Source organism: Urocitellus parryii, chromosome 7 (assembly GCF_045843805.1).
Source record: "Urocitellus parryii isolate mUroPar1 chromosome 7, mUroPar1.hap1, whole genome shotgun sequence".
In the NCBI taxonomy this organism is placed as follows: Eukaryota; Metazoa; Chordata; class Mammalia; order Rodentia; family Sciuridae; genus Urocitellus; species Urocitellus parryii.
Window position 1 is genome coordinate 84,713,155 of NC_135537.1, and position 16,965 is coordinate 84,730,119.

At 42.7% G+C, this 16,965-nt stretch overlaps 1 non-coding gene across 1 annotated transcript; it reads right to left on the reverse strand.

Annotated features, from left to right (window-relative positions):
• Positions 1-8,565: 8,565 nt before the first annotated feature.
• LOC144256335 (small nucleolar RNA U13) lies at positions 8,566-8,667 on the reverse strand. The gene has a single exon (XR_013344101.1). It is a non-coding gene; the product is annotated as a small nucleolar RNA U13 (small nucleolar RNA).
• Positions 8,668-16,965: the final 8,298 nt, after the last annotated feature.

The window sequence follows — 16,965 nt, forward strand, 5'->3', positions numbered from 1 at the left end:
AGATTTTATCTGCTTTGCATATTGGAGTCATGAGACAGATTTCACTTGTAACAAGATTTTGATACATTTAAGGTTTAATAATTTCTAAAGTGTAATCTAGAACAGATTGTCCCTCGGCTTGAGTCATGCCTGCCTAGTCACAAACATGGAGTCCCTCTACAAAACCAGATACTAGCAGAACCACTTACTGGGTGGCTGATAGGTAAGAGAAGGAATATTTATAAAGCTCCCAGGTGCCCTCTCTTTGTTGGGTATTTTGACAAAAATTATTTCCCTCAAGTTCCAGTGGCTTGTTAGGTGAATGGTGCACTTCCCATTTTGACTAACAAGGAAACTCTCTGAGGGTTAGATAATCAGAGTGTCAAGGACAGCACTCAAAGCAGGGATGTATGCCTCCAGAGTCTCTGCCTTTCTACATGTCACCTCAGAGGTGGAAAGGAGAGCAGGAGGAGGAAAACTCAGACAGAGGACAGAGGCAGCATCTAGCAGCTTCTCTGACCCACCCAACCCGGTCCCCAAAGCCCGGAGTCACACAAAGGAGGCTCAGTCCAGGCAGTACCCACAGCGCACATTCGGGCAGCCTGCCTTCCTCCCCTCTTCCTCCTGGGCCTGGTGGCAACACTAGGTTACTCAGCCCCCAGTGGGGGACAATGACTACACTGTAGGGAGTCACACATCCACCACAGCAGAGCGACGGAATTTCACTTGCTGATAAGTGAACATTCTCCCCCAGCACTCTCTGCCTTTGGCTGACTTACAAGCAAAAAGCATCAGAGGACTGAAAACCATGACTTCTCTATCCTTTCCTTTCCCTCTGTGTCCTCATTTTCAGGATGTGTGGTTGCCAAATGTGGGAAAGTAACTCAGATGACATGGGAAGTGCTAGGCTCCATATCTCTTCTCTTTCTTAGAAAGCTACTGCCATTTTCTTCACTTGGAGTAAGTTCTGGTTCATGCAGAAAGTTTCTTGAGCTGTCTGGGTCCCTCTTACACATGTAGATGTCACATGCTAACCTAGTACTCACTGCGTGTCTCTGAAACCCATGCGTCCTGCAGCAACAGAGATGCTGTGCTCCTGCTGTGCTGGCATTGGGAAGGTAAATTGGGCAAAAATATATTGGAACACACATACTGCATGCATTTTCTCTGTTATTGCAAACTGTCCATGGTCCCAATAGACTTTAATTCTAAAACATAAGTTTAAATATGAAATGATTAAGAATTCTAAGATGGCAGCAATGCCAAATTACAAGCACCAAAACCCTTCCAAGCTTAGAGTCTACATGATGGAACAGGTCATATGCCATGAAATCACCTTGCCTTTGAACTAAAAAGTTCTGATCAGTTTCCTTCTCTTTTTATTTGATTATTTCTCTCCTTTGTATCTCTTTGTTCTCTCCTCTGGGAGTTACTAATAGATACATTGGAAAACATCTGGTTCTACCTTTCACATATTGACTTTCTATCTTACTGATTTTTTCATTCTTATCAATAACATTCTACATTCTACAAAAACCTCTTGATTTTTCAGTTCACTAATTCTTTCTTCAATTGTATCTGTTTGGCTAGAGAGCCCATTTATTGAGCTTTTATTAACAATTATCTTCTAAAGTTCAACATTCTAAAGTTTTTTTCAAACAGCCGTTTTTTATTTCATAGTGTGTCATCTTTAATTTTCTTAATTATGTTTCTCACAATCACCTTTAAAAATATAATCAGCATATTAGCTGTTTCCTTGACCAAGAAACATTAGGCTTGCTGAATTTGACTGCCATGTTCCACAGCATTTATTTTACTCAAATGTTGGCAGCTTTTCCCTATCTGTTGTTATGTTTCTGTTTGGAAATCCCTGATCAGCCATGTTTCTCTCTGCCCTAGTTTTTTCATTTGTAATATAAGGGCTCCAAAAAATTGGTGGTTTTAAATTCTTTTGAACATTGCTGAATATTGTCAAATGAAAATTTATTTGTAGAAATACAGTGTGTTAATCAAAGTGGACTGCTCATAATGGGAATAAAGGTTCCCTTCAACTCTAGATGTGCCAGCTTGGACTCTTGGAGCTCCTCCTACTGTCACATCATGCAGTGGACCTCACCTGTAGTTGTGAGAATGGGTAACAAGGGTTTCCACAATCTAAGCCTCAGAGCCTGTTCCACTAGGAAAGGAACCAGGTGTTTCCCACAGGTAAGCTCCTGTATTATATTATACCTTGTGTGGATGTCCAGATTTATATTGTGGGATCTCTCCTCCTAAATATTTATTTTGGCATGGTTTTAATAATGAAGGGGTCTTCATGGCAGATAGACTCACGATGACTCACTTGCCATTTCACTCATCAATAGGAATAGAACCCTCATTTACATTTTCCAGATAGAGTCTTAAACTATAACTATACATAAAAATCATGTTGCAAGACATGAGGGAGTGCAGGATTACATTTATTTTATTTAAGTGAACTTATTGACCTCAAAAGAACCATTTCCAGAAAATACTGGGCTGAGATCCATTGTTGGCTTCTGTGTATAATATAAAAACAGGTGTTATAAATTCATGGCATTCTGCAAATCATAAAAAAGCAAAAATGCATATTCTGTTAGACCTCAAGACTATTCTTTCCCAATCATACGCAGAGCAACCATCAAGTGGACAGATAGCTATGTGACATGGGGTACAGTCTCTGATCCAGAAATAGGTCAGAGCACCAATGGGAAAATACATGTTGTTTTAAAATAGGTGTGTGTGTGTGTGTGTGTGTGTGTGTGTGTGTGTTTGTGTGCACGCACGCGCGCTTAACATTCAGCAAAGAAAAGAGGAAGTGAAAGTTTTGAATTGGTTTGTCCTCTTTTATCTGGGGAGGATAGTATTTGCTTAAGTGTTTTTGCCAGGCTAATTGAATTCCTTCTTTTGAGGAAGTCAGTTTTTGTCTGAATCAAACTAATAAAAATGATTTTAAAATGCTGCACTCACAACGTTTAGCAAATGGTAACCTGCTGCTGCCTGGCTTTGTGAGGCTCCACTCTCCTCCTCCATCCTTGGGAAGAAGAACTGCCCTGTCTATGTCCACCACCATACTCTGGCCTCTCTGTCCTTTTGAGTGCACTCTGGAAGAATCCCTGGGTCCCTGGTTTCAGGTGCAAACATGCTTCATTTGGGGGGATAATCTGGACCCTTTTTCTTTACAGACTCCACCACCAAGATGATTCCTGTTTTCCCTCTTGCCACATACTGATGGCCATGGCCCATGGTGGCAAATGCTTGATGGTCCCTTATAGATGGCACGTGCAGTGCTGGTGGCCTCCATCAAAGTCTCCTGCCTTTAATCACTGCAGAGTCCTTACAGGCCCAAGGAAGGCTGCATGGACCAGAGCAGAGAGCAGAAAGATGAAGGTCAAGGATGGAAGACAGAATGTCTCCATATGGACTTTGCCTTTGTGAGGCCCACCCCACAACACAGTTGCTTTTGTGCTATTATTTTTAAATATAAGATAGATAGACACACACATACACGAACACACACACAGAGTGCACAACACATGCATATACACATAAACATGAACAGATATACTATAGTTTGGGTCTAAAATGTCCCTTAAAGACTCATGTATCAAAGACTTATGCCCCAGAAGGGCACTATTAGGAGGTGGTGGAAATGTCAAGAGAGGGGACCCAGCAGGAGGTTTTAGGAAATTGTGGAGGAGCCCTTGAAGGAGATACTGGAAGGCCATCCCTTCTCTCTTCCTTTTGCCCTTTCACATCCCAGTTAGGAGGAGAACAGCTTTGGTCTACCATGCTCTCCTTCCATGAATCCTTGCTAGACCCAAAAAGCAATGAGGCCAGCCAATTATGGACAAAAACCTCAAAAAACTGTGAACCAAAACACACTTTTTCTCTTTATAAGCTGATATTTCAGATATTTGTTACAGTAATGGAAAGCTGATTCACACACACATACACACACACACATACATATTCACACACACATACAAGCATACCAATGCAGACACACACATATATCCATATTGTACACAGCACACACTATATATATATATACACATATGCATGCACATGTATATACATATGCATACATACACATCGTATACACAATTTACACAATATTAATACATATACACATGCATAAACATACATGCAAACAGACACATATGCACACACATACAAACATACACACATGCACACACACACCAACACAAATGCACATAAAAGTAGCACATCTCCTAAGTGTGTGGGTTGTTGAATCTTTACAAACTGAGCACATCCATGCTGGCCTCATGCCCATTCATGATCCCTGATTGACCATCATCCTGACTTTTAATGCATACAACACATTTTGCTACATTCTCCATTTTGTGTAAATGGAATTACAGTTTGTACTTTTCTATTTAGCAACTTTCATTCAAAGAAAGTATGTAAGAGACTATGTTTTGTTAGGGAGTAGTGAGTCATGTCCTCTCATGTCCACTCATTAAATTCATCCTGATGGGAATAGATCCCAATTTTGTTTTGTGTTCCACTGCTGATGCCCCACCTCTTGTTCTCTGCGCTCATTCCCACAAGCTGGTCAGAGGTTTCAATTCTTTAAAGGTTGATGCTGAGTTAAAACAGATTGTATGGTCTGAATAATTTAAGAAATAAACAAGAGGGAGGATTGGGAAGGGGAAATGTTGTTCAAAGAATACACAGATTCAGTCAGACAAGAGTAGCTTCAGTGAACTACTACACAGCATGGAGATATAGCTAATGATAGCATATTTCAAAACTGTTATTTTTAAAAAGTTAACTAAATATTCTCCTCACAAACAAATGATAAGCATATGATGGACATGCTCATTAATTTGGACCACATATTCAATGGTATTAATATAGAACTGTACTTGAAAATTTCTTCTAGCCAGTCATAGCATCCCAACACGGTAGCAGAATACACTGCTCATGCATTGCACTGTAGCAGTACTGACATAAACAAAACCTGCCACACTGATAGTCATTTAAAAGTAGGGCACCTATAATTATGTACAGTAATAATTGATAATAAATGACTGTTGTTGGCTTATGTATTTATGATGTTATGCTTTTATCATTATTTTACAATGTAAATTAAAATAAATTAGTGTCTAAGAGTATGCTGTGCTACACACTGACAGCCACCTCATGCATCTTGCATTTACCATGTATCTTTTTTTGGTGCAAAAAATTGAACCCAAGGTATTTAACCACTGAACCATATCCCCAGCCTTTTAAAAAATTTGATATAGGATCTTGCTTAGTTGCTTAGGACCCTGCTAAGTTGCTGAGGCTGGCTTTGAACTTGTTATCCTCCTGCCTCAGCCTTCCAAGCTGCTGGGATTACAGATGTACACCACCAAACCCAGTTTATCACATCTCTTGATAGCATTATTTTTTCTTGTGCATGATGTAATCTTGTGTTGTGTTGTTTTGTTTCTCATGGTTCTGAAAGCAATATGCTATACCACACACACACACACACACACACACACACACACACACACACACCATATAGACAAAGTGCATAATAGGCTACATGTGGTCTAAGTTGCTGTAAATATATTTGATGATGTTTGCAAAATGACAGAATCAACTAAGGATATAATCCCCAGAACATCCCTGTCATTAAGTGACACATGACTGTATTGTTGCATGTTTAACATCCAATGGATTTCTACAAATTAATTAAGAAAATGACAACCAAATAGAAAACTGAGAAGGAGGCTTCACATGACCAAAAAAATAGATAATAAAGTAAAATTAAATTTAAATCACAATGTATTAGGTCTTCATACCTCAGAAAGGTCAAAATGGAAAATATAGACCCTCAACTTCAGTGAGGTGTGAATTGGTAGAACTATCACACACTACAGAAAAAAAAAATACTTGGGAAGACAGATTGGCACAATTTAATAATACCAAAGTTGTGAATAAAGCAGGACCCAGCAAATTGACCCCTGGCTACATCTTTAACAGAATGCACAGATGTGTGTATCAAGGGACAATGAACAATAGTATTCATTGCAATAGTGCTTGTGACAGCCCCAAACTGAAAAATGACCCAAAAGTACATGAATAACAGATCTACTCATAAAGAGTAGTGCTAGGTAGGAATGATCACCAGCTAAGCATTGAGCACTAACACCAGAACACTCACTGTGTGATTCCATTAATGTAAAATGAGCAAAATCCAGCAAAAGGAAACTCTATTATTTAGTTGCTAAGGGAAAACAAGGAAGTTATTTCCATAATTGGGATAATGGCTACTTTTAGGGACAGGTCCTGGAAGTAGCAATATTATCCTCTCAAATTAGGTCCTGATTACACAGGTATTTACTTTGTGATAAATATTTTTCTGATTGTGTCTTATATTTCACAATAAAAAGAAAAAAATAAAAGGACATTTTGCACCAAATCACCACAAGATGAAGTCTTCCAGAAACAGTCTCACCTGGCTTCCCACAGTCCACATCGGCACACACACTCATTGTAGAAATGCTGTAGTAATCCAATGATAGTCGTATGTTTACCTTCTGGACCCTGGCTCTCATAGCTGATCACATCTCATTCGATTTTAGTGCATAAAGCTGTGTACCACATGCAGACACTTGGGATGCAACCACAGCCTTTCTATGAGTTGAATTTCCTTTGGGATTTATTAGTTTTTCTCTTCTTAATTTTCCTACATAACTTCCTCAACAATTCCTCTGATCCTCTCTTAGTACATGCATTTTGATTAGTAATTGTAGTTTTTTCCTTTTATGCATTTTATAGTGGCCTCAGTTCCTATAAGTAGTATTGTCTTAATCTTCCATGTCTGTGCAACCAACAGCTCTAAATTCATGAGTCAGAACAACGGAGTATTTGCCATGACTCAGAAATCTGGGCTGCTCTCATTTGGACTGGGTAATAGAATCTGCAGCTGGAACATCCAATATGGCTTGGGCTATCAGGAACTCTCTTTCCATAGGGTAATTGTCCAGCAGAGTAAGTAATTCTCTATGTGAGGTTCAGGAATTCTGTTAGTCCACTTTTTTGGTTATTTTAACAAAACACTGGAAGTTGAACACTTTATTCTTTTTTAAAAAAAGGTTTATTAGTTTTCAGTTCTAGAGATTGAAGGGTGTAGCATTGCATCCTCTCAGTTCTGGTAAAGGCTTTCTTGTTCCACCATGCCAATGATGGGAGCATATGGAGAGGGAAAGATCACATGGTGAGATAGGAAGCCAGAAGTATTCAGCAGCCTGGCTTGCTCCTTATTACAGCTTGCTCTCACAGGCACTAACTCATTCTGGAAGACCAAGGATGAAACCCCATGAGCTAATTACCTTGCATTAGGCACCACTTCTTAAAGGTTTTACCAACTCCCAACATCATCACACTAGGTATAAAGCTTCCAACAAATGAACCTTATCCAGACCAGAGCAGTCTATGTCACTGTAAGGACTGTGGATTTTAATTCTACAAGATGAGAAACCATTGGTATGATTGTCGTATAAAATATATAATCAAAACATACTCTGCTTCTGCATATAGACATAACAAAAGGGGATCACGAGAGAAAACAGGAGACAGAACAGATTTGATGGCTGAGATTTGAATGTGGTTTCCACTATTCAGGGTGGTTGGATTCTGGAATTGTTTGCAAAATATAGAAGTGTCAAGGGTGACTCCTATTTGGAGAGGAAGCAACCCAGCAAATGGGGATACTGTGCATAGACTGACAGGCAAGGGATAGTTGTATTAGTCAGTGTTCTGCCACTATAAGAAATACCCAAGTTAATCAACCTATGAAAAATAATAAAGGTTTATTTTGTCTCACAGTTTTGGGGATTTGGGTTCATGGTCAGTTGGCCTGGCTGCTTAGGGCCTGTGGCAAAGTGGCACATCATGGTGGGGAGTGCATAGAAGAGCAGATTATTCATCTGAATGCTGAGTCAAGAGAAAAAGAGAAAGAAACTGACATCTTTTAATTCCCTTTGAAGGCACACCCTCTGAACCAAAATTTCCCATGATGCCTCATTCCTTAATTTCAATCAATTCCCAATAGTGACACCCTGGAGATCAAGATTTTAATACCTGGTTCTTTGGGGGATGTTGAGGGTCCAAACATGGCAACAGTGAACAGTGAGTCTGGTTTAGTGACTGTAGCTTTTGGAGATTCTTCGGTCACCATGCAGAGCTGTGGGCTGGGTGGAAAGTTGTCAGTTGAAGCATACATTTGGAGTCCTCTGGTCCAGAGCAAAGAGCATGCCTAAGAATATGTCCTCATAGGGAGCAGCAGTGGGCAAAGGAAATGAGGCATTTCAGTGTCATACTAATGAGCCCCAAAAGAGGGCAATGAAGCGGCCTGACCCTACCCTTTGTCAAGAGGATCACTTGCCCAGAGCCAGGACCTCTTACCTGATGGTCCATCCCAGTAGGACCCAGACGTTTCTTAAAGATACACCAAGACAGCTTCCCCACAAATAGCATTTATTAAAACTTGTGTTCTTCCTACAAGGGTTTGCCAAGGTAAAGGTGAGAGTTCTTCTCCATTTTTCACATCAGATTGATAATGTGCTCACACTGCAACAAAGTTTGAGGGAGGCAAATCTCACACAATGGCATTAAAACATGCATTGTACATAAGAACAGCCAAGGGATCAGGCTTTTGTTAGTTAATTTATGTCAAGTAAGACGTGATATGAGAATGGCAAATTACAATATTGTATAATTTGGAACTCCAAAAGGGAAATACAAGTTGTTTTGCAAGATAAAGTACAACATCCTGAGACCCCACAAACTTTAGGCTAAAAATTGAATATTGTGTAAAAATCATAGCTCAGTAGGCTTTTGACTGGCATTTTATGGGCCACTGCTGAGCAATGCTGTTCTACACTTTTCATGTTACCTTATTTAATATGGGAAAATTACCTTGAGATAAAATAGCTTCTCTCCTCCACATTTTGCAGATGATAAAATGGAGTCACAGGGAGAGGTTCCCTAACTCTCCCCATTTACCTTATGTTAAAGTTGTCAGAATTAAAATGGAGCCTCTTGGGTTAAGCTTGAACAAAATGTAACTTAATCAGGGAGGTGGTAATGGAGGCAATGTCACCTGCATTTGCCTGTTAACAAGAACTGTTACAAGAGACTGCCAGAACCATCTCCTTGCACAAAGCCATCACAACCTTGCTCACAAAACACTTCTGTAAGAACTGTCCAACAACTGCCCACCTAACCTCAGGTAATGACAGTTCTAGGATTCTTGATGAATATTGGTTTATTCATGCAATATTGATATTCTTCATGCAATCTTCCTGGAGATTGAACCCAGAGGGCTTTTATCACTGAGTCACATCCCCATTACTCTTTAATTTTAATTTTTATTAGGAAACTGAGTCTTAGTTACTAGGGTCTCACTAAGTGGCTGAGGTTGGCCTTGGACTTGCAATCCTCCTGGCCCTGGGATTACAGGCATGCATCACCATGCTTTTATTATACACATGGTTTATTATCACATGCATGTTCTCATTGCAATGTTTTTCCAGAATAAACTTAATTTTTGGAGAATCATTCTATGCTTGTTACTGCACTAGCTGACTAGGAGAGCTGAAGGACTGGGTTGCAAGCCCACCTCTTATCTCTTATCCTGGGTGGCATCTGTACCTCGTGAAACAGCCTTCAGATTCAGGGTGGGTGATGTAGCCTGCTTCTTCCACACTGAAACACTGCAAAATCAGTATCAAAATCAGCAGGCAATATCAAAAATCATTCCAATTAACCCACAAACAATTCAGAGAATATAAATAACAAATTCAGACTTTGACACATATTTGGGAGGTGACATGGGGCACACCTAGGTCACAAACACTGATGTACTGAATGATGTGCCAGATCATTGACCTGGCTGGCATTTTTTGTGCCTCTCATTGCAAGAGTCTGGGAAGGCTTAGCCTGTGGAGAAGATCACATTTGCAGGATGGGCAGAGTGAGCACACAAACCCAGAGGTCTCCTCTCCTCCTGACTGGCACTCAGTTAATGCTTATGGGCCATGTTCTCCACATCCACACAGAATCCCAGGGCACCCCACATGACAGGGATTGTGTCTTGTCCAGTTCCTGTGAGCAGCATCAGGAAGGCCATGTAGGCAGCTTAATGAATAGGGGAAGACACAGTGACCACCCTTGCCTGCAAAAAGGTGAGGCTTGTGAGTGAGCAACGCATGTGAAACTGTTAACTAGCACAAAGTGTCATTCAGATGTGCCAAAAGGTGAACAACACAACTCACACTCCCCCTGCAGGACTGCTGGGGGTGTGCAATTCTTCATCAGATAGGTCACCCTTGCACTGGGAGCACTAAGGAATTGAAATGCAAGCTTCCTTCATTGATTGTACACTGTGGTCTCTTGAAACAAGCTACAGATCCAGCTCTGTTGGAGAAAATGGGCAAAATGTGTCTGGAAAAGGCCCCAAAGTCATTACAACATTGTTCTCCCATGAAACAGAGTTTAGTGGAAACTTCCAAAACAAATCGCCTATTTGAAAAACAAATACCACAAAAGAAATAAAATTGTATATATATGTATATATATATATATATATATATATATATATATATATATATATATATATAAATAAAATTGTATATATATATGTGTGTGTGTGTGTGTGTGTTTGTGTGCATGTGTGCATGCATGCAAATTTTCTGGTGAAATTCAGTGGAATAGATTGATTCTTCATATTAAGTAGATTTCGCAAATTGATCCCAGATGTTACATAAACAAATTTACATCCTAAGAACTATGTATTTATTTTAGAGTTTAAAAAAATAAAATAAGTATATCCAACCTATGACATCAGTGGTGACCTAAAGTTTTCTTTATGCGTTTACATAAAAAGAATCAATTTCAGGTTGAAATGTTGAACAAATAAGGTTAAAGTGGAATGTTTTCATGGGAACGATGGGAGTCATGAGAAATCGTGAGGAAAACGAAGCAGAGGTACTATGAGGCCTGAGTACAGGAACTCCAGAGAGTTCCATGTAGCAGGGAGGCATCTTACTCTGTGTGTAGTTTATCCATTTTGAATGAATTGACATTAATCAGTTCAATGTCTATTAAATATCCATTTGGAGGTTGGAAGAAAATTCATACTAAAAACTATTTGTATACAGTTTTAATCCTCACGATGTCTTTTAAACCCATTGGGGCAGACTTTTCTCCCTCCTCCCTCACCTGAGGAGAAGCCCCTGAACAGTCCACATTTAGTACATCTTGGGGAAACAGTGTCAACTTCCAAGCCCAGCCAGGGTTCCAGAAGAAGGCTCTGTGTTTGGTAAGTAATGCATGTGTCCTCTATCTGTTTCACTTTCCATGGTTTTAGTTACAAGTGATCAATTATAGCCCAAAAATATTAAATGGGAAATTTCAGAAATAGCAATTCACCATTCTTAAAATGATGTACCATTCTGAATATATGTTCTGATGAACTCTCACACTGTCCCATCCCATCTCATCTGGAATGTGCAGGACTTTGTCACATGGCAGGTAAGGATGTGTATGCTAGCTAGGTTATTCCCCCACCTAAGCCGGAGCGCATGTGTGCACACCTAGTTCTACCAGAACACACAGTAGAGAGGGGCAGCCACCTTAGATTTGCCTCAGGAAGTTTTTAACCTCTTGTTTTTGCATCATTGCAAAGCCACTAATTGAACCCAGGGTCTGGCACAACCTATGTAAGTGCTCTGCCACTGAGCTACACCCAGGCTGGGGAGCTTTAATAAGAGGGACTCCAGTCTTCCCATTACAACCTGTCTGTAATTATAAAACAATCTCTTTATTGACCTGTTTCATGGACCAAGACCCAAAATGACTTGGACAAAATAACTCTCTACCCTGACCCCAAACATCAGGGTAGTGATGACTTTCTCCATGTCTGGATCCTGTTAAAATAAATAAAATTGTGTAAAGCCAAATGTTAGAATAATACATCTGGAGGAACAAGAGTTTGTTTGTTCCTGGTTGCTGGGGGCTCTGCCACCGGCTGAGATACCCCTGGGCAGGAAGCACTCACTGTGCAGGTTCTGGAGATGGTGTGGGGTACTCACTGGCCTGGGTCCAGGCCAAGCATGAGCAGTCCCATGTACACAGCTAGGCAAAAGCCAGGTTGCCTGGCTGTCATCACCACAGCACAAAACCAAGAGGCTTGTGTTTGTTTATACAGGCCACACTCTCTGCTCTTATTACCACACTCTGTGAAGCATCAGGACTTTCTCAGGACATGCTCTCTCTGCCACCTACTAAAGGGGTGGATGGTTCCCCAGGCTCCAGAGACCTGACCCCCATACACTGCTCTCTCTTTGTGTCACATGGCTACTCCTCGGGCTTCTTAATTTATTGTCCTCTGCTCACATTCTACAGATTTCAGAATTTGCTTTTCATAATTCAATCTCATTTTCCATAGTTTTTTCTTTATTCCATATTTAAAGCCAATAATGATTGACTCTGGTACAGAAAAAGCCAAGGAAGAAAGAGGCCCATGTACCACACTTTCTCATGTGGGCAAGTATTGCGTCCTGAGACAACAGGGCAAAAAGGCCACACTCTTTCCCACCTTCAATTCCCTTAATGAAATTGCTCACTCCCTCTCCAGCCTTATATACATCCTCAGAATGGAGCCATCACTACCCCTTGGAGCTGCTGTTCTATTATTAGAGAACTACAAGGGGAGGGCAGACAGGGTGAGCAGGAGGCAAAGAGGAACCTCTGGTCACAGCAGCCACACCTGTCCTACCTAGAGCACCTGATCATGACTTCAGAATGCACAGCCTCATCATGTGTCTGCTGTCCTCTATTTCATTTTAGTCTCTGTCACAGCATACCATCACAAGGCCTATAAACAAAAGAAATTTATTTCTCATAGTCTTGAAGGCTGAAAATCCAAGACCAAGGAATTGGAAGATCTGATGTTTGATGAGGACCCACTTTCTCATCCACAGGTGGCATCTTCTCTCTGTGTCCTCACCTGGAAGAACGGTGGGTGGTTCTTGGGATTTTTTTCTTTTTCCCAGAGGTGCTTTACCACTGAGCTGCATCCCCAACTATTTTGATGTCTTAATGGCTTAGGGTCTTACCACATTGCTGATGTTGGCATTGAACTTGTGATCCTCCTGTCTCAGTCCCCACCACACCACTGGAATTAGAGGCATGCACCACTGTGCTTGGCCTTGGGCCTTTCTTTAAAGGATACTAATTCCATTCGTGAGGTATCTGCCCCTTGGCCTAATCACCTCTCGAGGCCCCATTTTTTAACACCTTGGAGGTGAGGATTTCAACATATGAATTTGGGGACATCACAGTCAGATCATAGATAGCAACTATGTGAGAACAGAGCAGTTCCCCAAGCAGCCCCAGGAGCAGAACCCTATTCTGATTCTGGGTTTCCTTCCATCCTGCTGTGTGGTTCTTTTCCATTGAGAATAAGGTTAGGAGCCCCGTATGGATGTCTCATCTCCTCTTTGTGTGTTAGTGGTTGTATCCAGGATCACAACTGTGCTGTTATCCCAGATAATAATATTTGCTTTTTTCCCATAAACATGTGGCCATGGGAAGGGCCATTCTGAGAGGACAGAAGGACTTTGGTAGAAGGGAAGCAGGCCCTTTGGTCTGGGTGGGTCCCTCCTTCCTTGGACTGCCCCTTCCCCACAGTGTCTCTGTAAGAAAAGCAGGGACACCCATGCCTACTTAAGATTCTTTTGGGCTGGGGGTGTGGCGCTGAGGTAGAGTACATGCTTGGTATGCACCAGAACCTGGATTCCAACCCTAGCACTGTATCCTTTCAGAGGCCACTGAGGGTGTGCTCCTCCAACTTCAGCTAGGAAACCATGCACCCCTTTCAGTTGATCACAGCTCTTCAGGTTTTCATATAATTGCAACAAACATCAATACATTTATCTTACTTGTTTTTCCATGAAAGGCACATGTAGCAGATTCCAGAATGAGCACAGAATACATTCCCCCCATAAGTGTGTGACAGAGAAGGAATTGACTTTATTTGGATAAAGATACTTAGGTGAATTTTCCAATGGAAAGTTCTCAAAATAGTCAAATAGCAAATAAAGCAGGTCACCACAGGAAAATAAAATGAAGGGTGATTAAGACACAAGTTCAATGTTTCAGCATCTCCCAGCCACTGTCACACACAGAAATGACTGTTTTCTTCAACATGGTGATTCCATAAAAGGGCAAATAAGTAAGGATTTCCCTATCAGCTATGACGCTGCAGATGCCAGTTAGCACGTTCATGGACCTAGGTTCCAATCCATTTCCATTGCTGTAGCAATCAGCATTTTGTGAAAATGAACTCCCCACCCTTTACTTAAACCATTCCTGTCTGAATTTCATGAGCATCCAAAAGTTCAAGTAGCTTTTTCTTAGCAGAGCCAGATCTCAATTCTTATTTTGCTTAACAGCAGAAACTCTTCAGGTACAACATGTTCTGTGCTCAAGAACAAAGCAGCAGATAACATTTAGTGGATGCTTAGAAGTGAATCAGTTTCCTTCTGAGGACTTTACAAGCATAATCTATAGTAATCCTAGCACAAGCAAGCAGTCATTCACATTTTACAGATGAGGAAACCCAGGTGCTGGATAATAAAGTAATTTTCTAACTGCTCCTCCCAGAAGGGTTGTATACTTTAGCAGAGAATCACTGCATAAAGGCATCACTGTCAGCTATGGCTGAGTTTCTGGTAGACAGAAACTAATAAATATGGGCCATGGTATCTGCTTTCCACTGCACCTTGCATGTAAAGAGCTGGTGCTAATTTTATACCTGCATATACAGACTCCAGGAAGATTTGCCTTCCATCTTAGGCTCAGCCGGTTATCAGATCCTCTACAGACCCCTGGAATTGTGTTTTGCCTGCAAAGCACAGGGAGGGGATGGAGAAAACGTTTCTCCCATCTGAGTGCCCACAGCCAATGCTCAAGTCCCTTCCCAGACACATCTTGGTCCCTTCCCTGCCCCACAATCTCTGGCAGGCTTGGTGGCTGGTAAGAGCACTGGGGACAGGGGAAGAAGAGATAGGGTTGGATGAGACTGTGCAGAGCTGGGTTGGGACCAGGGAGATTAGAGCATGGTGTGACTTTGGTTTCACAGGAAAGACAGAATCTAGCCAAGCCCCAGTTTCTGCTCTTCTCCTCTCTGGGCCTTGAATCAGGTGCCTGGTGTTCCAGGAGAAGGAACCCTACTGGCTATCTCACCAAGTATCAACAGATGTGGGGTGTTTTCCAGAACACTCCCTCTCCTTCCCAACCTACACTGCTCTTTCTGTTGTGGCTTTGGGGGTCAAGGAGACACATTGTGACCCATTGACAGGACTTGCCATCTGTGGAAATGCAGGTGGGGGAGAGGATATTCCTCTCAAGCTCTTAGCATAATGTTTACAGAGATTGAAAGGTTGAGGACCGGTTCAATAAGTACTGTGCACATGTTGCCTGGATTCAACATTGAATGTTGAATCTTCAACATAGTCAACAATTTGATGACTAGTCTTAAAAATTAGTATGTGCTTTTGCCATATGACATGAAATTGAAAGTTTGATTCTAAAATATCATTATTTTGCCTCTAAGAAAATTTGTTGTCATCTAAACAATGGCAGAAATTATATTATCAAATTAAAGAGTTAATTCAAAGATCAACATTATTTTATGTGCCATTATAAAAGAAAAATCACTACCAATTAAACTGTGATAATATTTTTTGTTACTTAGAATTCTTATTTTATGTTTGCTGAAATAATTTTCTTAAACTTATTTGGTCATTTAAGTAAAACTACTCACGTGTGGCTGGGTGGAGATGGCTGCAGCGGCAGGGGCGGCAGCAGCTTCATTCACGACGGGAGGCTGCGAGGCTGGGGTCCTACTGGGCGGCAGCTGGGGTGGCAATGGCGGTGGCGGCGGCAGCGTCCTTCCCCCCATGAGTAAGGTGGTGAGGCTGGGGTCTATGGGCGTCAGCCAAGGCAGCGGCAGCGGCAGCTTAGTTCAAGCCGCGAGGTAAGGCCTCGGGGCTTGGTTCCTCGCCTCGGGGCTTGGTTCCTCCTGGGGGGCATCCAGGGTGGCAGTGGTGGCGGTGGCAGCATAGTTCACACCGCCAGATAAGGCTGAGGGGCTGGGGTCCACGTGGGGGGCAGCCGGGGTGGGGTGGGGTGGGGGGGCAGCCGCGTCAGCCGCGCGGTGGTGGGTGGCTTCAGCTTGGTTCAACGCCTCGAGGTAAGTCGGTGAAGCTGGGGTCCGTGTTGGGGGTGGGGTGCAGCGGTGCTGCAGGCTTTCATGCTGCGAAGAAAGGCGGGGAGGCTTGGGTCCGCATGGGCGTCAGCCAGGGCCGGTTGGGGTCCGCGTTGGCGTCAGCTGCAGCAGCCACAGCGGTTTTGGCGGTGGCAGCTTAGTCCAAACCCTAGGTAAGGCTGCGGTGCTGGAGTCATTCACGCTGCGAGGTAAGGCAGCGGGCTGAGGTCCTGGTGGACTTCAGCCGGGTGGTGGCGGCCACGGCAGCTTTGTTCCAGCAGTGAGGTAAGGCGGCAGGGCTGGGATCCTCCTGGGGGGCAGCCGGGGTGGGGTGGGGTGGGGGGGCAGCCGGGGTGGGGGGGGGCAGCGGCAGCTTCCTTCCCGCTGCGAGGTTAAGTCAGCGGGATTTGGGTCCGCGTGGGGTCATCTGGGGCGGGGGCGGAGGTAAGGCAGCGGCAGCTTAGTTCAAGCCACGAGGTAAGGTGGTGGGGCTGGGGTCCGCATGCGGGGCAGTGGGGGGAGGGAGTGGCGGAGGCAGCATAGTTCATACCACCAGATAAGGCTGAGGGACTGGGGTCCAGGTGGGCGTCAGCTGGGCACGGCGGTGGCTTCAGCTTGGTTCCCGCTGAGAGGTAAGTCAGGGAACCTGGGGTCCGTGTTGGGGTGGGGTT